The 24,984-nt window shown below is 43.5% G+C and overlaps 1 long non-coding RNA gene across 1 annotated transcript; it reads right to left on the reverse strand.

The window, feature by feature from the left end:
* Positions 1 to 3,303: 3,303 nt before the first annotated feature.
* LOC148164603 (uncharacterized) lies at positions 3,304 to 5,751 on the reverse strand. Its single transcript, XR_015768082.1, has 2 exons — positions 5,576 to 5,751; positions 3,304 to 4,495 (listed from the first exon to the last, which is right to left on the reverse strand). It is a non-coding gene; the product is annotated as an uncharacterized LOC148164603 (long non-coding RNA).
* Between the last annotated feature and the right edge of the window lie 19,233 nt (positions 5,752 to 24,984).

A 24,984-nucleotide genomic window follows, 5' to 3' on the forward strand; every position in this document is an offset into this window, starting at 1 on the left:
TTTATCTCGATCTCCCTCTTCTTTTTCTCTGCCATTATTTTGGAGGAGATGTCAAACATCCTATCCTTTCATCTGTCAGTTAGGCAACATGTTATCCCTGAAAGATAAGGGTTAAAAAAATAATAACCACAATACAATGATCACTTCCCCCTGCAGAAAAACAAACCCAGAGCAAACTGAGACTTGTGGCAGGCAGAATAATAGCTCCCCAGAGATGTCCATGTTCTGATTCCTGAACCTGCAAATAGGTGACATGGCAGAGGAGAATTAAGGTTGCATATGGATTTATGGTTGCTAAGTGGCTGACCTTAAAATAGGGCGATTATCCTGGATTATCCAGGTGGACCCAGTGAAATCACAAGAGTCCTTAAAGTTCTTAAAGGGAAGAGGGGAGCAGGGAGGGGCAACCATAGAGACAGCTACACAAGAAGCACACAGCTAGTGCCACTGACCTTGGGCATGGAGGCAGGGGGCCATGAGCCAAGGAACAGGGGTGACCTATAGAAGCTGGAGAAGGTAAGGAAACAGTTTCTCCCCTAGAGCCTCTAGAAAGAACAAAGCCCTGCCGGTATCTTTCATTAGCCCAGTGAGACCCATTTCAGATTCCAGAACTATAAGATGATACCTCTGTGATGTGGTAAGCCCCTAAGTTTGTAGTAATTTGTTACAGCAGTGCTAGGAAATGAATACAACAATAATTACTTAATATCATCAAATATTCGCTCAGTTTAACTCCATATTTGAACTCATAGCTTAGAATTCTAGTCATTGTACTTCTCTGTTTGGACTAAATGTCTAAAATATTGCTCTCAGGGCTCCTGGGTGGCTCAGTCAGTGAAGTGTCTGCCTTTGGCTCAGGTCAAGATCCCAGGGTCCTGGGATCAAGTCCCACATCAGGGTCCTTGCTCAGCGGGGAGCCTGCTTCTCCCTCTGCCTGCCCCTCCCTCTGCTTGTGCTCTTTCTCTCTCTCTGACAAATAAATAAATAAATAAAATCTTAAAAAAAAAAAAACATTGCTCTCATAAAAATATTTCAGAAGGCTCTAAGTTTAATTTTTTTTCTAAGTCTATTTTTGACCAGCAAATTCAAATAAAGTATGTGGCTTCTAAAATGAAAAGATAATTCTTGATGAAGAACCTTTTACTTTTATTCATTTTTTTCATCTTTTTATTTTTTTATGTGCTCTTTCTGTAGACAGCACAGAGAAGCAGGGATGCTATGAGTTATCTATTTGGCTAGCCCTTGGGTGGGTAGATACACTAAGATCCACTCTTTCTCCTTCAAGGCAGTGGCAGCCAGGATAGCACAGAGATTAAGACCATGACTTCTGGGACCATCCTTTCTGGTTAATCTCAGTTCTGCCACCTGCCAGCCACATGATCTAAAGCAAGTTAACTAACTTCTCCGACCCTCAGTTTCTTCATATGTAAAGTGGAGTTAATGGTGGCACCTACCTCATGAATGAGATTAAGTGAGTTAATTCATATATGTAGAGCCCACAGAACACTGCCTGAAACCTATTAAGCGTTCCATGACTTTTTCTGGTCTATTACTATGTACCAAGAATGGATGCTCTTGAGTCAGACAGATCTTGCTCAAGTTCTGAATCCTTACTTCAATTCTACAAAATGGGATTCGTGATCAAAACCTGGATTTAACAAAATAACTGAAATATTTAGTAAGGTTCATGGAACACAGGAAATGTATGTGGTGATCATTTTTAGTGTTCATGTAGTTGCTCACTTTACTTAAGAAATTTCCGGCTCAGTGGTGGTGTATAAAATATTTATTGAACTCAGAGGAGAAAAGCCAGGCAGTGCTCTGATCTCTTCTCTACTCCACCAGTTTAGGCATCCACTTTTGCTCCTCTGTATGGAGGGAGGAAGCAGAAGAACAGGGCCAGGAAGGGGTTCAAAATTATGCTAAGCATCATAGTGTGGTATAGACACACCCTGAGCTAACTCTCAATGAGGTACCCCTTGTATAATCTCCTCCTCTGCAGTGCAGGCAGAGCCAGTGGCTAGCTTTGAACTACAGAATATGGCAAAGGAGGTCAGCTCCTTGATTAGGTTATGTTATATGGCAGAGCATCCCTCCTCTAAGGCCTAAGAACAGAAGCATTTTCTAGGAAAATTCTAAGTGAGCAGGGAAGTAGTTATTTGCTCTTACTATGTCATAATAATTTTCTGGCATTACCTGACTCTTCAGTGAACTTCCAGCATTTTTGCAGTCTGCTGGATTTGACTGATGGGGCTGATCAAGAAGGGGGCCAGAAGAGACCAATTTCTCTACCCAATTTCATTCCAAGTTTTGGCAAAGAATTTCTCTAGGGTGAGGATATCAGTCACAGCAGAGAGATTCCCAGCCTGTGGGGCTGTAGAGAAGATCCAAGTACTAAGTAAAGTGATGCCAACTCATACTCTCACCAACAGTAGAAATTAAGAAGCAGCCCCTCACATGGAGAATAGGAAGTGTTACTGAAGCACCTGCTTTTCAAAGCTTAATTACCACCCTAAAAAGACAAAGAACCTGCTTGGGGATACCAAGGAAACTGAAGCACCTCCTATGTGATGTAGTTGCATGCGTGTGCGCGTGCACGCACACACACACACGCACACACACACACACACACACATGCCTCTACAATCATAGAAGCTTCAATAAATAATCCAAGATTTTGCAGTCAGAAAATCTTTTATTTTTAGCATACATATAAATTTTGTGTTTTATCATTTATAAAGAGGATATGGAACAGGCACTAAGAACTTTTGTTTGGGTTCCAAAACATCTATAGGGACCCTGCTCAGTGAACACACCTACCAACACTTGGAGATGCTCAACCTTCCATGGCTCCCCAAGACCTAGATATGCAGGGAATGCAAAGTCATGCTAATGTTTGAATATTAAAATTTAATATTGTAATTTTAGCCTAAAATAAAACCAAATTAAAAAGGTACATCTGCTGCAAAAAAATTAAATAATGCATTTCTGGCCCCAATATACACGATTCTGAATAATTTACCTTGTGGATTTATTCCTGGTCATAGGGCTGGCATAGGCCACATGGGTAGAAAGGCTTTGTGGGGCCTCTTTCTTACTGGGCATGTTCCCCCTCTTCCCTGTTCCATTTCTCAAAGCCTTCTGTGTCTCTATTCCATTCCTCAAAGCTATATAGGGGCCTCAAACTTCCCTGTGTTCTTGGGGGTACCCCTTCTCCCATCAAAACTGACATGTCTTGCGTTCACAGGGTGACCAGCTATATTGGTTTACTAGGGCTACTGTAACAAAGTTTCACAGACAGAGTGGCTTAAACAACAGAAATTTATTGCCTCATCTACTGGAGGCTGAAGTCCAAAGTCAAGGTCTTGGCAGGGTTGGTTCCTTCTGAGGGCTGTGAGGGAAGGCTCTGTTCCAGACCTCTCTCCTTGGCTTGGTCATCCTTCATGTTCACATGGCATTCTCCCTGTAGCTTCACCTGGTCACATGGTCTTCCCTCTGTACATGTCTGTGTTCAAATTTCCCCTTCTTAGAATAAGGACCACAGTCATATTGGATTAGAGCCCACCAGCATGACCTTGTCTTATCCTGATTACCTCTGTAAACACCCTATCTCCATATCAAGTTACATTCTGAGGTACTGAGAGAGGTTAGGATTTCAACATATGAATTTGGGGAGGCGACACAGTTCAACCCCCAACACCAGCCACATTGGTAGACCACATGCTGTGAGTTGGCTAGAAGTCAGGACTTGTTTCTCCTGGCTCTGGGTTCCTTTCTCCATCTCACCATGGTCTGCCTGAGAGAATATGGACAGGTCGCTGCAAATCTGAGCTTCTACTCCTGCATTTCAAAATTAGAGGAAATCATACTTGCTTCTCAGAGCTGAGGACAAACAGGATACCTTCTGGAAAAGTCCTAGGACGACACCTGATACATCAAAGCCTTTCAGTGACTGTTTATGTTCCTACTTTTGTCCACACCAAGAAAATACCCATAGAAAAGGACTTATTCCGATCATTACTGAAGGAAATTGAGCAGAACACATGGATCTGCCCTTGGGAGGTTTTGTTCAAAGAGAACGTCATGTATGAAAACAAACAAAACCAATACGCAAAATAAAGCATGGTCCTGGGAAGGAGGATGGGACCACCCAGAACCCTCTTCTTTGCCCCAGTATTTACATATTCCCCGAGTGAGAACACTTAGGCATCATTTCTTACCTTGTTTCTCGAATTGTGCAGGGCAATGGCCCGAGTCGTTTTTACTTTGCATTTTAAAATAGCAAAAGGAATCTATGTGCTGTTATAAAATGCAATACAAAAGTTGGAAACAGGGGCGCCTGGGTGGCTCAGTCGTTAAGTGTCTGCCTTCGGCTCAGGTCATGATCCCAGGGTCCTGGGATCGAGCCCCGCATCGGGCTCCCTGCTCGGCGGGGAGCCTGCCTCTCCCTCTCCCAATCCCCCTGCTTGTGTTCCCTCTCTCGCTGTGTCTCTCTCTGTCAAATAAATAAATGAAATATTTAAACAAACAAACAAACAAACAAAAAGTTGGAAACATCATTACATACTTTTTTCAGTAAAAATCTGCTCATTTGTTTTTGGTAAAAAATAGGATCATATATTAAGTGTCACTTGATATATCTTCACATTCCCCATATTAACAATCCACTTTGAACACCTATTTTTTTTAAAGATTTTATTTATTTATTTATTTGACAGAAAGAGAGCACAAGCAGGAGGAGTGGGAGAGGGAAAAGGCTCCCCAGTGAGCAGGGAGCCCGACATGGGACTCCCCGATGAGCAGGGAGTCCGACATGGGACTTGATCCCAGCACCCTGGGATCATGACCTGAGCTGAAGGCAGACGCCCAACCAGCTGAGCCACCCAGGCCCTGCAAACACCTTTCGATGTTAATACATGTGCTTCCCTGAATCATTTTCATGGTTAAATAGATTTTTGTTATATGAATGAATGATAATTTAATTATTCATTATGGATAGGCATATAGCTTATAGCCAACTTTTGAATTATTCTGATAATTAATATTATTAGAAATTATGTATATAATTAATATTATCCAATATTATTATTATTAGCAATCAATGCTTTGATGAGATCCTTAATCTTTCTACATCTCCCTGCTCTTTCCACTGATATGATCATTAATCTTTGGATATATAGACCCAAACCAAATAGCTGGGATTGTGGGAGAGGAAAAAGACATGCTATACACAGAGCTCTATTCACAATATTTTAAAAACCCCTATGCAGGGATTTGTAAATATATCTGGACAGACGTATTATGTTTGTGCCTCAAATGAATTACTAACCAAACTGCTGCTGAAAAAAGTCTAGTAGGACATTCAAAAATAATAGGGAGAGGGGATATCACATAATAATTAGAATCCAGAATAAGGTACCAACAAGTGATAGAGGAGAAAGGTTTTTGATTGGACAGAAAAATGGCTGAGGGAGCTTACAGAAAGTAGAATCTGAAAGGGAAGTAGACCCTCTCCATAATTTAGCATAAAGGGGGCTCCCATCCAGAAAGTGGTGCAAAAAATCAAAGATCTCACCTGAAGTCAGGAGCCCCTTTATGATTGTTGGAGCTTTTGTCTTTCTTGAGCTTTGTGAGAAAGGGCTGGGAGGATGTGGGTTCTGGAGTTTCAGCGGATTTTGTTGCGCAAACTTAAGCAAGTCAGTTACTGTCACGGGGCTGAGCTTTCTACATCTGTGAAATAAGGACACTGGGTTAGAAAATGAATAAGGTGCCTTTTAGATTCTATTTTTAAAAATCCTCGGTCTTTTAAGATTTCACAGATAGAAAACTAATAACTTGATGAATAAAAAGAGGGTAGGAGGTTAAAAGCACAGGAGTCTGGGCTTCACCAAATGTTATTAAGTATCAGATCCCACTTCTGCAATAGCCCCATCACTCCCCCTCCCCGCCCCCCGCTGGGTCCTGTCAATTTACTATTCAGATCAACTGACTAATTTTGTCTGAAAAGGGAATGGAAAATCTCCGTGTCATCGGATACACTTTCGCTTTGATGGATGAGGCTTAAGTTCCAAAGAGAGTGTTAGGCAGGAAAATCCGGCCCTTTCAAACTAATTACTGCATATCTGATTTATTTCTCTCCTTAATGCTGTTTATTTTGTTTTTATTCAAAATATAAAATTGTTCCCTGAGTTGGGAGATTAATGGCTTTTTTCTCCTTTAGCAACAGATCATTTGTGGACGCAGATTATAAATAGGAAGTTAGAATCCATGACTCATTGTTTTTCCTTTTTCATACAGGATGTCCCCCGAGATTAACTGTGGCTTCTTTTTTTTTTTTTTTTTCAAGTTAGAAACATTAACATCTAATTATCTGTGGGCTGCTACATTGAAGATTTTTGTTTTTAGGAAAATGTAATGCTTCTTTTTGTGCCATGCTCCTGGAAAATTTTATATTTTGATAAACTAGAATTCCAAACAGCATTGAGCCGTGGCTTTGATTGATCACATGGTTGCTTGATTGATTCATCCATTCATTTAACAAATGTGTATTTATTGTACACTGGCTCTGTGTAAGGAATGCGAATGTTCAGTGTCTTGGATGTGGCGCACTCTGATACCGAGACTGGAAGGGACACAAGAGGTAGCGGATGGCTTCTCAGGTCAGCTCGTGTGCTTAGAGTTCACTCATTTGTTTATGTGCTTCTTCACTGATCCATCAGACATCTGCTACAGTCACAGATCCTGCTGGGGTTTTACACAAGTCTGGTACATTTGGCATTCGTTCATTCATTTATTCAGCAACAGAAATAAGAACAGAACACAATCCCCTACCAGGTGTCATTCTCCAACTAGACTGTGAGGTGTGGGGGCAGACAGGAAAACAGTTAGGAAGGACTTTGAATGACATGTTTAAGGAACTCCGACTTCATGTAGTATCTGTTGTTTTTTTTTTTTTTCCCCACCTTTATCAGTGCTTTCTGGTATCCCCTAGCTGTTGAACTTGAGACAAGTTACTCGACCCCTCTGTGCCTCAGTTTCTCATGCGTTAAGTGGTGTATCCATCAACATGCAGTCAAGAAAACAGAGCACACTGCAGGTATTTCCAGCAGTGAGGGACGGAGTCAATGCAGATCATTAGTTAGAGTCTTTGGGAAGAGATGGAAGAATAAATGGGAGGAAAGAATGCAAAGAGGTGAGGAGGTGCTTACCGGACTTTGCAGGAGGAGCCCAGCCTGTGTGTGCTGCGCATCGGCGAGGTGGGCCATTGCTACCACCGCCATCGGGCAGGCCCTACAGCTGTGCAGACCAGAAGCTGCTCGCCCACCAGGACCACTACCATTGTGGGGAAGCACGAGTGGGGAGCAAACAAAACAAGGCACAGACAAGCTGCTCCTTTCCTCTAGCTTTCCAGTCTCTCCCCAATGCCTCCCACTGGCAGAGCCCGGCCAGAGGTCAGTGGACCAGGGAGCCTGGGAACTGTCATTTGCAGGCTTCCACACCCCCTGCAATATCAAGGAGAACCCGAAAGGACAGGAATGGAGCTGACACTGACCAGACAAATAACCAGCACAAATGGGGACAGGCTGGAAACTACTTTGCATGGTTGCTGGGAGTCACTGAGTTACAGTGTGCAAGGCCCTTTAGAACAATTATCACTATGACCCAGTGACTTCAGGGAGTCAAGGAGGGCAAATAAACAGAGTAGAAACAGAATCAAGATTTACATTTGAGGAAGCATGGGTGGGGGCCACGGAAAAGGAAGAGACTTACTGGGTCCTATGAAAGGCAAGGACCACTTACGAGATGGTTGGAATATCTGTACAATAATGGGGATGGAAAAAGGGGGGATTGATTATAGGGTTATTTAGGGAGTAGAATTATCTAGACAGAGTGATTCGTAGGAGGATATAGAAGGAGGACAGTTCCAAGATGCTTTGGGTGTGGGTGATTGTATGGAGAGGGGGTGATCTTATCCAGCAGCATGTCATCAGGACGGGGTGGGGGTGGGGGTGGGGGTGGAGTGTGTCCTATCGACCACTGACCCCCTGCAACTAGGATAGTGCATAGTCGTCTTTCTGTATGTGCTTGATTCTTATTTATTGAGTGAATGAACCAATGAATACATTATTTAATTCCTTCCCTTTATGAAAGAAGGAATTGCAATATGGAGACAGTAGTTCACTTTCCTGGAGTTCTGTAGCCAGTAACTAGCAAATTCACACATCTGAGTTTTCTTATGTCCGTTGCACTTTGCAGTGACTGCACAGGCAACAGAACCCCACCAGCGCATGAAATCATTGGTCCCTGTGCCAAATGTGGTGCAAGAATAACTAGAGACCACATTCCCATTTTCTTAAGAGAGAAATTAGGATAGGGAGTCACCTATGCAGGTTATATCCATTCAAATAACCATGATGGCTGCTAACATTTGGACACTTCTCAGAAAAGGAATGAAGATCAGTTCCATTTATTAAACAAGCATGTGAAATCCACCTGGGCAGTCTCTGCTCTAGGAACTGGGATGTACCTTCAAATAAGATGCATTCCTTCTCTCAAGGACCTTGCTACAAGGGATGGAATCTGGAAAGTTTTCTTTTAGGAGCTTTTCTGGATTTGAAAAGGGAGAACACTGGAAGGAGGTATGGAAGTTTCCCCTGCAGCACCATACCCATCTCACAGTGGATGCTGCCCCTTCTGGGATTTCTTGCAAATAGCACAGACCAGAGTCAGAGTACCCATGAGGCCAGCCTGGGCACCAAGACCTCTCTACCACACCTCCCAAGGAAGACCTGTGGACGAACCACATCTGTGTAAACTAGGGTGCTCGCTAGAAGTGTAGGTTCTTGGTCCCCAACCAGACCTACTGAATCAGAATCTTGTGGGGGTAGGAGCTTCTGGCAAAAGTTCATGCCTGAGAAATGCTTCCTCTGGCCTCAAGCCAGGACACTCCCCTGTTCATCTGTCGCCGATTTGACCCTTCCCCAAAAGGCAAAAGCAGTGTCAACTTCCTTCAATCCCTTCTTCTTCACCAGAGCCCCTCCTCATGTATTATGCATGCCTCTACATCTGTGTGTTTTCCCACGAGCCTGTCTTCACTCGGTGATGACAAAGTCACTGTCTAATTTCAATTCCCCCACCCCCACAGCGCATGGGACTACGTGCACATTCCCAAATGTGCTTTGCTTCCTCTTGACGCTAAGCACCGGCACAGCTAGTCCTCACTTGACCAACCTCTCCATTTCTTTGTTTTGTTGTCTCTTAAACAACCTCCCAAACAGCTCAAACATGCTCTCCTCCAGGACCCCACTCTGCTCCTCTCAGACTGCTCCAGGTTCTTGGTGCTCATTTATCGGAGTCATTCTTTTTATTGTAGCTTTCTCTCTGCTTACCTGCTACTTCTGTGTCTCATGCTTGACTGTGCACTTCCGTGAGGGGACGGAACCGGGTCATACTCTTGGTACCCACAGATTCTGGTCTGTAAAGTGAGTCCCCACTGAGTTAAAGGGCAGCAGAGTTGACTAGCTAACTACACATCCTGTCTTCTGGCGCATGAGCTCTACCCTGGGTTCTGGGGAAATAGAAGGATAAACTTTTACCTCCAGACCATGGTACCAGCTTAACAACACCTGCCACTTCTGGGCAGTGTCCTAGGGCAGGGCGAGCCTTGTATCTTTGTACCTTTGGGTGGTTATTCCTGTTTGAAGAAGGTCTTTGGGGTGGAGGGTAAGTCCCCACGAGGACTGAAAGCCCTCTGTGAATTCTGAATGACTTGACCCTAGGAAGTGGTGAAACAGTTTTTCCCTTCCCCCAGTCATTACAAAGGACAAAGCTTCTCCACCCTTCTATCTCAGAAACAGAAGCTTGTCTCCAACACACCCAGTCATTTGTTTTCCAGGATTTGGAGCAGAATTAATTAGCTTGGAAAAGCATGGGGAGAATGCTAAGTATTATTAATAACTCAATTAGCAGTTCCTTCCTGCAGGGGGTGGGTGGTTCCATGCTTCCTTGGATAGCTCTTGAAGACTGACCCTGTTCTCCCCGTTTCCACTCTAACAAGCTCTGCTCAGTGCCCTGGGACTCGGCTCCCAGGCACTCCCTGGCAGGGTTATGCCAGGGATTCACTTGTACCAGGATGGGGTTGGGTTTCAGGCTGCTGCTCGCTCTGTGGCATAGGAAGTGGATGGACCTTGGCATGTATTCTCAGCACGGGAGGGAAAACCTAAGGGCTGCAAAGGGAAAGCAGAAGTAATGTGAATCAGCACGTGCTGTGTGCCAGGAACTATGCTTGGTGCTTTATCCACTTAATATAATCTTCATCACAGCCCCTCAGGGTGACACAATGCTAGCTTCATCGTACAGACACAGAAAGGGAGGCTGACAAAGTATAAATTCATTGTCCAAGGACTTAATGCTCTGTTACAGGTCCTGTGCGTGCGGGTTTGTCTCGATCCCCTGTCCCAAGCCCCACCCCCTCTGGCATCCTCTCTGGGCTTTAGTACTTGGCTTCACCGTGGATCTAAGAGCCATGCCTACCCCACTGAGTTTCTTTTTCCTATTTGTCCATGGTGCTGCCTTCTTGTCTGAATTCCTATGGCAAATGAAAGATGATTCAAGTTACTGATTAAGAGGCCTACCTTGGAGTCAGTGTGCAATAAGATCAAATATCAGCTCTGTTAATTGATAACTTTGCACCTTGGGAAATGGATTTAACCATTCTGTGCCTTTGTTTCTTCATCTGTAAATTGGGAATAATGATATTTAATTCCATTATTGCTGACCCCTAGAATCCCCACTCTCTCCACGTCTTCAACTAGGTCAAGCAATAGCTCCTCCAGGGAGCTTTATATGACCCGTTACATTGAGTTAGGGGACCCTGCTCTGTGCTCTAATGATACCCTGTATGCTTGCTCGGATGATCACCCTCACCACGTTATTTTATAAGTGCCTAGTGCACTTGAATAATGCCATGCATTGTGTCAGGTAGTACCATCTGTTGTTCACCTTTGGATTCCCCAAGAAACCAGGATGGGTTCTAGCATATGGTGAATCTTCAACTAAAGTTTGTTGAAAAAGTGAATGAATTAATGAGTGAAGTGATCATGAAGTTGAGCTTTGAGAGATGAGTAGGGAGGCAAGCAGGCAGGGAGGCAAGGGGTAGAAGGAAGGGCAGTCCAAGCAGAAGGAGCTGTGTGAGCAGAGGCTTGGAGGCATTAAGTGTTTGGGGATCGTACAGGAACTGAGAGTAACTGAAAACAATGGGGATACAGGCTACAAGTTAGGGGGACAGAATGGCTTGAAGTCCAGGGCCCTCCTGCTTCTGGGATCAACACTTCAGAAGCCTGAAGTCTCAGGATCCATTGAGGCTTGAAGGGAACAAAATATTGGTTCAGCTTGAAGGATGTGTTTGTTGTTTTGGTTTGTTCCAGTTGAATCACCAGATAATGCATTGATTTGGTCACACTTTGAAACCATCCAGGAGGCATATTTGTAGAAAAAACAAACAAAAAAAATACTTTTGATTCAAGTCACAGTTCAAAAAAAAAAAAAAAAAAAAAAACCAAACCAAACCAAAACAAAACATGTTTCTTTAAGAAAAAGAAGCACTTGAACCATTTTGGTATTTCTGAGATTGTCATCCACCACTCAGGGCAGGCTCCGATGGTCTTTTCCTCCCCACGTTTCTGGGGCCCCTAGAACGTGCAGGAAGGTGATGAAGTATGAAGTATCAGGAAGGTGATGCATGCTTTTCCCTCCACCCCTGTCACGGAATCCTCCGTAAGGAAGGAAGAATCATTTATTTGATTGATGGGGTAGGAGTTTGACTTCCACTAGACCAGAACTTTTCAAACTGGAGTTGTGACTGATTAAAGGTTGAAATCAATAAAGGTTGAGATTTACATCACATAAATATGGAGAATGTTGTAAATATGTTTACTGAAAGATTTAGTTCAGTTTGGGATGTGTGTGCACATGTGCGATGGATCACAATATAAAACATATCTCTATGCATTTATTTATTAATTTATTGTATTGTAACTCCAGTTAGTTAAAATACAGGGTAATATTAGTTTCAGGTGGACAATTTAGTGATTCAGCAATTCCATACAGCAGCCGGTGTTCATGACAACAAGTGCCCTCCTTAATCCCCAGCACCTATTTCCCCATCCCCCCACCCACCTCCCATCTGGTGACCATCAGTCTGTTCTCTATAGTGAAGAGCCTGTTTCTTTGTCTGTCTCTCTATTTTGTTTTTGTTTTTGTTTTCCTTTGCTCATTTGTTTTGTTTCTTAAATTCCACATGAGTGAAATCATATGGTATTGGTCTCTCTCTGACTTATTCTCTTAGCATTATACTTTCTAGTTCTCTCCATATTGTTGCAAATGGCAAGGTTTCATTCTTTTTTATGGCTGAGTAATATTCCGTTATATATGTACACCGCATCTTCTTTATCCATTCGTCAGTTGATGGATGCTTGGGCTGCTTCCATAATTTGGCTATTGTAAATAATGCTGTAATAAACATAGGGGTGCATAGGATGTGAAGGGGATCTGGCTGCAACATCTGTCACCCCGTTGTCACTAGTGTCTCCTCTCCCTTCACTGCTCCTTGTGCATCCCTCCCGAAGCTGCACACTTAGTCAGTCGAAGAAGATGACCTCCCCCGGGAAGGAGGATTATTCTTCAGGCAAGGGTACAGGAGTAGCTGCGCTTCCCTGCTAGAACCTCCAAACAAGCTCTCAAGGTCCACCTGTAAGAGAACTTAGGGTAGTCAAGCTTCCAAGACTCCACACATATCCAAATAAGGTGCTGCAGGTGGCAGTCTGCCTTTCTTTAAAAAAAGGGGCGGTGCATATATCTCCTTGAATTAGTGTTTTCGTATTTGGATAAATAGCCAGTAGTAGAATTACTGGATCATACGGTAGTTCTGTTTTTAAGTTTTTGAGGAACCCCCATACTGTTTTCCACAGTGGTTTCACCAGTTTGCATTCCCACCAACTAAAACATATCTCTTACTGTGGGTCTCGGTCAAAACTTTTTAAACTTCTGCATGAGTTGATGTCCCTTGACTGTGATGGCCCATTATAGGGTCTGCGTGGTCTGCTTTGTCTTCACTTTCTCAGGCCCGCTTAAGGAGCACAATGTCTCCTTTGTTTGCTTCATCTCCAAGACTGTCAGGACACCTGGACCCAGGGTCTTTTCTGGAGGCAGGTTTAGAGCCCATGGTTTCCCTGGTGCTCTGTTAGGATCGGGAGGTTGGAGCCAGGCTGAGTTTCTCCAGTGTGCAGACTGAGGAGTGAGTGCTTACTTGGCAGAACAGCGAGGAATTGAGTGGTTAGTGTACTAATAAAAGCACGTGGCCATGAGGACCAGTGGGGGCTGAGATTGCAGCCCTCACTGTGTGTGCCAGGCCATGCACCCAGGGGGCTGCTCTCACCAAAGGGGTGCCTTTTTCTGTTGCAGCTAAATGTTCCCCTGCAGGTCTACTGCTTTGCAAACTCCACCCAAGATGGGATGGTGGTCTAGACTTGGAAAACATCCAACACCTCCTCTTGGCAGCAGATCCAAGCTGTAGTTCTCCAATCCAGTTTTATCCATGATGAAGTTGATATCTTATTTCCTAAATAACACTGGTATCTATTGTCAGTGGGCTCGGAACTCAGAAGAGGAAGGCTTGTTAATTATTGCCTCTGAGAAACCACAACATCTATGTGCACAGCTAATGAAGGGTTGGTTCCCCAGTTCCCCACCCCTTCCGGAGGTCTGTTATTAAATCAATGTGTGTCAGACAGCCAGAAATGTAAGGCATGGCATTGGGGTTTGGCTCGGTCCCACAACATTGCTGGGGGTTTTCCAGTTTGGACTGGCTTTTTCCAACTGTTCTCCACTGGGGCCTTAACTCACAGCCGGAGCCTCTGAGTTTGTGAGAGACTTTGTTCTATCCTGTTGCTTTTCCCTTCTTTCCTTTAAAACTATTCTTTTCTTCTTCCTCTCCTTTCCTTCCTCAGATCCCTCAGATCTGTCTCTTCCTTGCTCTAGTGTTTTCTGAGTATCAGCTTTGGTTAACCCTGCCATTGTTCCAGGGATACCTGGGGGGCTCAGTCAGTTCAGTGGCTGCCTTCCGCTCAGGTAATGATCTCAGGGTGCTGGGATCGAGTCCCACTTTAGGCTCCCTGCCCAGCGGGGAGTCTGCGTGTCCCTCTCCCTTTGCCCCTCCCCCATGCTCATGCGCTCGCTCGCTCTCTCTCTCTCTCAAATAAATAAATAAAATCTTAAAAAAAAAAAAAATCCCTGCCATTGTTCCACGCAGGTCACACCCTTCCTTGGATATGCACATGGAAACAACAAAAATTGTGGGGAACATTTAAGCGACCCTGATCTTTTGATTCTACTCCCTACCTCTTTCTATTTGGCATATTTTGCATAGGACATTTATTATGATTATAGAAAGGGGACCTATAGAACCAGATACACATGCATTAAAATTTATTTTCTACTGTTACACATTGGTTTACCTTTCTGAGCCTCAGTTCTTTAATCCTGAAGTTGGGAATAAATCGGAGAGACTCACTGGAGATTGATTTATTTTTTTTTCCTCTTCCAAATGAAGCTGCCCAAACCAGTCACCTGGTGCTCAGGCCAGGCAGAGGTAAAGTGTCACCTTTATGCTGATCTTTAGGCCATGTTAGGCATGCAGGGGCTGTCAGATGGCCCCACCCAGAGAAGGTGAATCCAAAATTATATTTCTACTTAATTCTATTCCCTGCAGGACTGCTGTCGGCTGCTTCTTGTGGTATGCAGAGCCCTGGGGACTGGTGGGTCACTTTGCCTAAGGGACCCAGATGATATTCTGTAAGAAAGGACTGATGCCTCCCCAGTCTGTTCTCCAAAGACTCCAAGTTAGAAACAGCTATATGCAGAAGAATGAAACTTGACCATTCTCTAACACCATACACAAAGATAAACTCAAAATGGAGGAAAGACCTCAACGTGAGACAGGAATCCATCAAAATCCCAGAGGAGAACATAGGCAGTTTTCTGTTTGACATCGGCCACAGCAACTTCTTCCAAGATACATCTCCAAAGGCAAGTGAAACAAAAGGGAAAATGAACTTTTGGGACTTCATCAAGATAAAAAGCTTCTGCACAGCAAAGGAAACAGTCAACAAAACAAAGAGGCAACCCACAGAATGGGAGAAGATATTTGCAAATGACACCACAGACAAAGTGCTGATTTCTAAGATCTATAAAGAATTTCTCAAACTCAACACCCAAAAAACGAATAATCCAGTCAAAAAATGGGCAGAAGACATGTACAGACACTTCTCCAAAGAAGACATACAAATGGCTAACAGACACATGAAAAAATGTTCATCATCATTAGCCATCAGGGAAATTCAAATCAAAACCACACTGAGATACCACCTTACACCAGTTAGAATGGCAAAAATGGACAAGGCAAGAAACAATAAATGTTGGAGAGGTTGTGGAGAAAGGGGAACCCTCTTATACTGTTGGTGGGAATGCAATTGGTACAGCCACTTTGGAAAACAGTGCGGAGGTTCCTCAAAAAATTAAAAATAGAGCTACCCTATGACCCAGCAATTGCACTACTCAGTATTTACCCCAAAGACACAGATGTAGTGAAAAGAAGGGCCATATGCACCCCAATGTTCATAGCAGCAGTGTCCACAATAGCCCAACTGTGGAAAGAGCCGAGATGCCCTTCAACAGACGAATGGATAAAGAAGATGTGGTCCATATATACAATGGAATACTACTCAGCCATCAGAAAGGATGAATACCCAACTTTTACATCCACATGGATGGGACTGGAGGAGATGATGCTAAGTGAAATAAGTCAAGCAGAGAAAGTCAATGATCCTATGGTTTCACTTATTTGTGGAACATAAGGAATAGCAGGGAGGACATTAGGAGAAGGAAGGGAAAAATGAAGGGGGGGGAATCGGAGGGAGAGATGAACCATGAGAGACGATGGACTCTGAGAAACAAACTGAAGGCTTTAGAGGGGAGAGGGGGTGGGGGGGTGGGTTAGCCCGGTGATGGGTATTAAGGAGGGCACGTGCTGCATGGAGCACTGGGTGTTATACGATAACAATGAATCATGGAACACTGCATCAAAAACTAATGATGTGCTGTATGGGGACTAACATAACATAATAAAATTAAATTAAATTAAAAAAAAAAAAGAAAGAGGTACTCAGAGGGCAAAGGGAACATGACCTGCTCAGAGGTAGGCAAAGGCAGTGGGGCCATGTTGTATTATCTTCCTATGGCCGCTGCCACCAATTTCCACAAACTTGGTGGCTTAAGACAACGGACATTTATTCTCTCACAGTTCTGGAGCAAGACATTGGAAATCAAGGTACCAGCAGGGCCATGCTTTCTCTCAATGCTCTAGAGAAAAATCCTCCCCTGCTTCTTCCTAGCTTCTGGTAGTTGCTGGCAATCCTCGGTGTTCCTTGGTTTGTGGAGACATCAACTCCAACTTCTGCCTCTGCCATCACACAGCATTCCCTCCATAACTGAGCTTCAATTTCCCTTTTCTTGTAGGGACGCAGTCACTGGATTAGGGCCCACCTTAATCCAGTATGACTTCATTTTAACTGATTACATCTGCAGAGACTCTATTTCTAAGTAAGGTCACATTCACAGGGACTAGGGGTGAGGACTCCAACATATCTTTTTGGAGAATACAATTCAACCCACATCCATTCTCAAGAGGGTGGTTGGCACTGGAACTAGTGGGCTGGCCCTGACAACTGAGTCAGAAGATGAGAAGGGGCACAATGTTTGCACATCTGTAGGGTCATGGATGCTGGAACCAGTTCCTCCTGAATCTGACTTATATTTGAGAATAACTTTTTTTCCTGGGCCTGAGCTGAACAAACTGGTAACGAAGCAATCAGGCCTGAGGTTTGAACCCACTAGGGTGCAGGGTCCTTGTCACAGAGTATAGGCCTGGGAAGTGGCTCAGCTCACCTTCAAAGAACCATTGTCCTTGGTGTGAGAACTGTGTCTTCTCTGGGAGCCAGGGACTCTGACCCAGCAGCTTTGCATTTTGGACTTGACCTGGCCCCAAACCAACACTTTCCTCCCTTTCTGCTCTTTGCCATCCCAGACATCACGCTCAGATAGACACTGAAGTGCTGATTCTGGGTTCTACTCCAACTTTGTCTGTTAGATACTATGAACAACTACAATATTAACAGCTCACATATTAAGAAAACTTACTACATGCCAAGCATTGTTCAAAATGCTTTCTGTGTATTAACTCATTTAATCCTCCTAAACCCCTTTGAGGTCGGGGCTGGGGACATCCCCACCTTCCAGTTAGAGATGAAATGATGTTGACCCAGATTTCCACAGACCCCTTCTGCTGTGCAGATAATAAAGGGAGGTACAGCCCTCTGAGCCTGAGTTTCTACCATCCCTGCTCAGGGCTTGCAAAGTGCCCACATGGGCCAGGAGGCCTGAAGTATGGCAGGAGAAGCACTGTGGTTCCACAGATGCTTAGCTTATTATTTACACTGACTATACCCAAGGCAGCAGAGGGCACCGTGGTCTGCAGCACCTGAGATTTTCCCCTTGGCCAAACTCTGTGCCCAACTCTGTTCTTTCTCTCCCAAACTTCTCCCCAGACCTTCCTCCAGGGGGCTCTTGCTAGGTCACATGTACAAGTTTTTTTTTTTTTTTTTCTCCTTATAACATCATGATCCCCAAAAAGGAGTTACCAAGGTAACCAGGAAAGATGCATACATGGTCTTTATGGAGACTTCATCTCTATTTAATCGGATTACGTGTTCTTGGCTTACTCCGTTCTTGTGATAACAAGAACACAGCATTTTCTTATGTAGTTAGTTTCCAGCTCCTTATTCTGCATTTTGCTCACCCTGTCTTATTGACCTTCAAACTTCTGCCAGAAATTACTAACAACTCAAGAATTTACGAGCCATGAAACTCCCTAACCTTCAGTGAAATAGATAACCCTTTCGAGCCAAACTTGCCCTCTACGTGAAGCACCTGGGGAGTCCTTCGGAGGAGAGGAACCAGATATTTAGACTCCATTCTATGCCACCGTACACTCTGAGAAGTGACCCAAGGACATTCTCTACAACTCAAGTAGCAAAGAGGGACCCTGCAGTCAAATAATAATAATAATAATAATCACTTTCTATCTTCCTGATGATTAGAAGAGACAATGTTTTATCGTCCCTGAGTTCGTCTGCCTTCTGTCATGTCACCCTTTCCTTGACGACCTAAATAGACCAACTCAAGTCCCCCCTGTAATGACTGAGAGAAGTCCAGCATGCTCTGAAGACATTTGAAGAGTCTCACGATTCTCCAAAGGACCCCCTAATAAAACCGTTCTTGTCTTTAATGACTTGGTTTTTGAAAATAATGTCAAGTGATTCCCATAAAGAACAAAAGGCACCCCTTAGAGGGAATATCTGATCTCACTCTCCCTGCGCTTCCTGGGTCAGCCCAAGCCATGGAATATTTCCAGCCTTGTTCTCCTTAGGTCTCAGCCTGGCGCCATCTTCTGGGCATTGGTCCCTCCCTTCAGCTCTGCCCTCCTGTCTCTTCCACCCTGCAGTGTCCTGGGATGTGGTTTGGGGACTTGGGGTGGGTTGAAAACTCCCTTTATTTTCCAGGGAGTTTTATCTCTCCTTGGTGTCAACTTCCTCCTTGTAGATTACAGCTGAGTCTTAATCTTTCCTAATTAAAAAGGACATTGGAGTGTTTTCCTAAGTTAGTGAGCTATTCATCATGTATCCTTACTTTTAGCAAAGCAGAAACTTTGAAAAAACTTAAAAAAAAATTCTCCCATTCCCTATTTTTATTTTTTAAAATATTTATTTATTTTAATTTTATTTTATTGTGTTATGTTAGTCACCATGCAGTACCTCACCAGCTTTCGATGCAGTGATCCACGATCCATTGTTTTCGTACAACACCCGGTGCTCCATGCAGTACGTGCCCTCCTTAATACCCATCACCGGGCCAACCCATCCCGCCCCCCTCCCCTCTAAAACCCTCTGTTTGTTTCTCAGAGTCCGTAGTCTCTCATGGTTCGTCTCTCCTTCCGATTTTTAAAGAGAGTCCAAGATGCTCTCTCCCTTTTAGCAGCATCTGCTGGTAGAAGGTGAGAGAGGCCAGGAAAGAATTTTTTTCTCTGCTGTCCAGAGCAACCCCTAGTGGCTGTGGGCTTTTAGCTTTTTCTTTCTTGCTGCTTTAGGAAAAGCACATAGCAGATGATTGCAGTGAGTCAATAAATGTTGGTCCTCCTTATGTTCCTTACTCTCGCTGCAAACAAGGGGAAGGCAGAATCAGGTCACCCTGGTGCTAAGGCTCTGTCCAATCATGACATTTACTATACCTAGTGCACCTCTAAGGATGGAGCCCAGTTGTCCTGCCAGGAAATTTCAGGGGAAACTTGGGACATTTTTACAACTGTCTGTGGTGTCTGGCATCACGCTGACACTCACTGTAAAAATCTCACCCACAACCTTTAGTGTCAGCATTTCTGTGGTGATGATGGTGGGGAAATTTATGCTTCTTCCTGGCTACCCTGCCTTCTCAATCCCCAGCACATCTTCTCTGGTTTTTTTGAGACCATACTTTCATTGCAAGGGCGTGAGTCATCTATCACCATCTTCCAGATTCAGCAGGTTTTCAGGAGACCGGGAGCCCAGTACACAGCCAAGGAAAGAAAGGATGTGGGAAGCCAACCCTAATTCACCTTAACATGGGTGGTCACAGAGAGGGAAGGCTGGCTGGCTGTGTTCTGCCAAAGAATAAACCTCCAGGCTTTCTTGCTGCAGTAAAGCAACAGACTCTTGGCTGTGATTCATAGAGAAATCAATGTGGGGTTTAACCGCTTCTTAAACTTATTTAAAGAGAACCCTTTTGTTGTGAGCCCCCAGTGTCCCTATATGCAGAGGTGCACAGTCCCACCAGTTTCTGATTCTCTGGGGACACGTGTGGCATAAACCAGCCTATACCACTGGCTTTCCCACTGCAAGCTTTGGACCAGCCTTTTGCATTCACTGTCATATCAATCATCCATCTGCTTTGTGGCTTCTCAGATTTTGCTGCTAGTATGTCCTATTTGTCCTTGAGGGTTTGCACTTAGAATAATCCCTTTACTCTCTTTGGACTGCGTTTGGGTCATTGAAGAGGTGAGTGAGTGCCTCCGTCTTTAACTCGATTTTGTTTTTAAAGAAAAACAGTATGTAATTGTTCTCCCCAACTGATTGCAGAAATTCCCCAGCACAAATCAGAGAAGCAGGGTGGAATTGTCAAAGGAGCAAGGGTTGATCATGGCAGTGGCACTTTCACCTGCTAAACACTACCTTTACCCATCTGAGTCACAGTTAACTGGCAAATGGGGACCAGAGTAGCTTCCTCAAAGTTCTATGAGATCGAGTATGGCAATTACCTGGCTGGCAGGAAATATATACTAAGTTTAGTTCTTTGGTCCCTTTGGACCCACAAATGAATGTGGTTTATAATTAAACATGGAGAGGTCGAATAAAACACTTGAAGGAAGATGGCGGGCAGCATGCATAGTCTCTTCTTTCTGTGGACGGCGGCTGAGAGGAGATCAGCCTGCCAGAATGATCCTGGAGCCCCAGGTCCCCACCTTGGTTACCAGTGGAGCCCTGGTTTCTTGGCATTTCCTGTGTCCTTTTGTCTCACAGCTCATTTGTTTTCCTTCCTATTCTTGGCCTAGATTTCAGGCTAATAAGAGACACACTGTATACATAAATCCACTACTGTCAGAAAGCCTGCTAGCCTTGCTTCTGTGATTTAACATGACTGTAGGGAGGGAAGAATAAATTACAGTCGGGTGGCTAAGTGGTATGCATTACTTGTTTATGACCTCATATTTAAGTTGGAGAGTGTGACATTCCTTGCTCTGTGCTTAACGAACTTTCTTGGGAAGCCGTGCATATTAGGCCCCACTGACTTTCCTGTCTCGTTTTCATTACTGTTGTTCTGCAACACTACATTTCACCCCAAATTCCTCTGCATTAGAGATACATGCACACACATTCACATACACACACACAGGCATTTGCCACACAGTTACATACAAGCACACTCGTACACACACACACACACACACAGCCCTCCCAAACTCACACCAACACGTAACACACACACACATACACGCACATACTCACACATATACACACACTCACACATATACACACACATATAACCTACACCAGAATCTCTCACAGTTTGGTCCCCAGACCACTAGCATCAGAAATACCAGTTTGCGTATTCAAAAACAGAGACTTCTGGAACTTACTCTGTAAGAAGTAATGACACTTTTTGCACTACAAATGTCTTGGGCCTTGGACTCTCTTCCCACAACAATGTGTGCAATTAAATACAGGGGATCACAGGGAAAATAATTATAGTTTTATATCTCTAGAACTGTCTATCAATTTTCTGATGTAGTAAGATACGTTTATTTATTAACACGTTAAATAAGATTTAGCATCAGGTTTAGTAACTTCTGTTGTTTCAGCATAAACATGATTTTTGAGATATCTACGGACTTCAGAATATTTGGAGTTTCTGTTGGTGGCATCCCAGAGACTACTACTTCCCTAGTTTGTTGCTGACTTTCAAAATGCAAAACTTCACTTAAAGGTTAGTGAAAATAAAGATGTAAAATGTTTCCTGTCCAAGATCAGGGACATCTTGAATTTGAATTATATACACTAAGTTTAAAAACAAAACAAGACAAAACAAAAAAACCTCTACACCTATTAGAGTCTCAGAGAGAAGGTCTAGAATTCAGCAAGTTTCCAGAACAGGAGACCCTGAGCATTAGCCTCAGCATTGCCATGGTTTCCCTGATAATTTTCTTTATCTTACACCCTAGCCTTGGGCAGATCTAGTTTCTCTTTTATCTGGGCTCCGTAGCACTTCTGGAATGTACTCATTGTTCTGCTCCCTGCTCCACCCCATCATGGAAGAGAAGGGTGGAACAGCGTGTTACAAAATGTTAATATCAGCAGGGAAAACAAAAAGCACAGGAAGTCCTGGATAATATATTTCATTTTCCTATTGACTGAGAATCCATAAAATGATGGGCATTTTGGAATAGCTTTTGTAGATCATTTGCCTTGGCCCTGAGCTCTGTGTCGGGATTTTGTGGTTTTGTTCTAGGATTTCCAAGCACGTTCATGGGACAGTTTCATCATCTGCAGAGTATGATGCTTCAGGCCTTTCCCGCTTATCTTCTTTCCTCCTAAATCAACACCGTGAGCCCTTTAACCCTGTCACCCACCCTGTCCTATCTTCAAAGTCCACTCTTGAAGGTTAGGTATTCTCCTATGTTTATTTCTGCAACCGCTAGAAGCTTAGCAGGGATTTCAGCTTTGGGGATAGAAGTGGACAAGAGAAGCAGTGGTTTTCACAGCGCACTGGTCGGCAAGTGGCTTCTATTAAGAAAAAAAACCACAAAACCTTATTCCCCGAAGACCAGCTCCTATAGACACATCTTCTGTACCATTTTTTTAGTCTATTTCTTATTAGGCTGAAGAGTCTGTCTCCTTCCCCAATTTGAGTTACTTTACCGAAGTCAGCAACTCCAGGAGAGTTAGAGGCTGGGAGGAGTGTTGGGGGTCAAAACCCCAGCATACCACGTAGAGTTGGCTCTGTAGGTGCTTGTCTGAGCCCTGTTGTTAGACTGAATTCTCCCACAGCAGGGCCCGCTATTTAAAAATTAGTGATTTTTTTTTTTCTATTGAGCAAGTTAACCTGTTTAAGTTGAAATTCTCTTAATTATAATAATACATTACAGGATTATGTGATATAATAAAGCATTTCACTCAGTATCACGTATATAGTAAGTGTTTGATAAAGGAGCTTTATTACTATTTGTCTTTTATTTCCAATACCCAGCAGAGTGCTGGCACATAAAAAGTACTCAGCACACTCATAAGCACTTGAAGGGCAAAAAAGAGATAAAAGAGCTGAGAATCAGGAAACCTAGGTCCAAGTCCTACCTCTGCCACTAACTTCCTTTTGACCTTGGGCAAGTGTCTCATTCTTTCTGGTCAGTGACCTAATCCATCAACTGGAAGGATTGGATCATCTGATTTCAAAAGCAGGGGTTCCAATGTTTCAGAATCGACTGGATTCTACTACTACAAAGCAACAGTATTGCAGATCTCCATCCTAGAGTTTCACAAGGAAATTGATATTTTAACTTCTGAGTGTGATTTTGATCATCAGTCAGGTTGAGAGGTACCATTCTAAGGTTCTTTTATCTTGATCTCTCAAAGATTATATTTTAGGACAGTATAAGGAATTAAGCAAACAGCCTTAGCAGGAAAAGAGAACATGGAATCTTTCCAACACGCAGAACTTTTTTTTTTTTTATGATGAGAGTATTTTTTATTCCTATGGGCCCTACCCCCTCATTTATTCAATAAATAACTGAGCCATTATGAGCAAGGAGCTCTGGAAGGACTTGGAATCCCAGAGGGAACAGCACACAGTCCTTTCTTTGGAGGAGCTCAGAAGCTGGGGGGAGAAAACCAGTGATCTCAATACAACCGTGTCCCTGTCAGGGTACAGAGGGAGATGAGATGCAATGGCCCCAGGAGGAGCTCAGGACTCAGTCTTGGGTGTTTAGAGGTGACCTTCTGAAGGAAGTCACACTCAGCCAGCTTCTCTCTCCCTTTTCCAAACACAGAGGGAAGCCTTCCTTGATGCATCAAGGCTTCTTCACAGCAAATACACCAAGCTGAAGCACAACCTGCAGATTGATTAAATATCCAAAACTCTCCTCCGTGAAATGGCAAAACATAATTAAAACTTCCATGCTAATTAGAGGGGGGGGAAAAAAGATGGCTGCTTCTTTCTCTTTCCTTCCTTCCTTCCTTCTTTCCTTCCTTCCTTCCTTCCTTCCTTCTTTCCTTTCTATTTTTTTTTCTAAATAGTAGCTGAATTGAATTCTTAAGCATCCACGAAGTGCTCATTATATATCAAGCCAAACTGTGTTTTGGCTTCCAGAAGAGTGGGAGTTTGCTCTGGAGTTGCTAGTTCTATAATCGGGCATCTTGCGATGAAGTGGAGGTCATTTTCTTAATCGTGTCATTAAAATTTCCCTAGCGTGGACAGAAAAGTTATTAATTTGCCAATGAAAAATACTTAAATGTCATTAAAATTTTCTACTCTTTCATAATTCTCCGTAATGGTGCAAAAATCAGCTCCAGACTCCAGTTCTGAGATTGCATTTTCAAAGAACACTGTGCTGAAGTCTCAAATTACATAAGTACCATATTTATTGCCAGATTCTGTTTTCTAATCCCTGATGATTTTGTCAGATATATTTATGTACCGATCCCTTTCTTCTTTGGCCATGGGTATGGAGTTGGGCTTGCTGCAGTCTGAATGGGAAAGGCTTTTGGTTATGGACAATAGAAGAAAGCCTGGGCAGGAATGGCTCTTAAAGGCACACCCCGCCAGAGCCAGACAGAGGGAAACCATGGCTGGCTTCCAAGTGATCATTACTGGCATCAGACTCACCATATTGTAATTGTAATGGATATAAATTAAGCTACACAAATAATCTGGCTTCTCTCCCATTTAGAAGACCCAAGCCAGGAGCCCCCTTGAATTCTGCTTGGATCCAGAGAGGATCCAGGTTTCTCTTAATTCTTCCCTAATTGGAACTTAGCCACAAAAAAGTTTGTAATCCCCAAGAAGGAGAAAACAAATTAAATGGTAATTATATTTAGGTGTCCCCGTGGTTCTATCCAAGCGAGAGAATGGCTATGACTCTGAAGGTCTTAAAAGAACCGTGGCTTGGTTTATGGAAGCCAAATTTCAGTTTTATACAGCTCAGTGGGCAGAGTGGTTTTGGTTTTGGTTTTGGTTATAAGGAGGTTGGGCATGAGTAAGAAAAACAAAATCCCATTTTAGTTTATTTCG

Source organism: Eumetopias jubatus, unplaced genomic scaffold (assembly GCF_037043125.1).
Source record: "Eumetopias jubatus isolate StellerSeaLion01/CBP00866 unplaced genomic scaffold, mEumJub1_p1.0 scaffold_4, whole genome shotgun sequence".
NCBI classification, from domain to species: domain Eukaryota; kingdom Metazoa; phylum Chordata; class Mammalia; order Carnivora; family Otariidae; genus Eumetopias; species Eumetopias jubatus.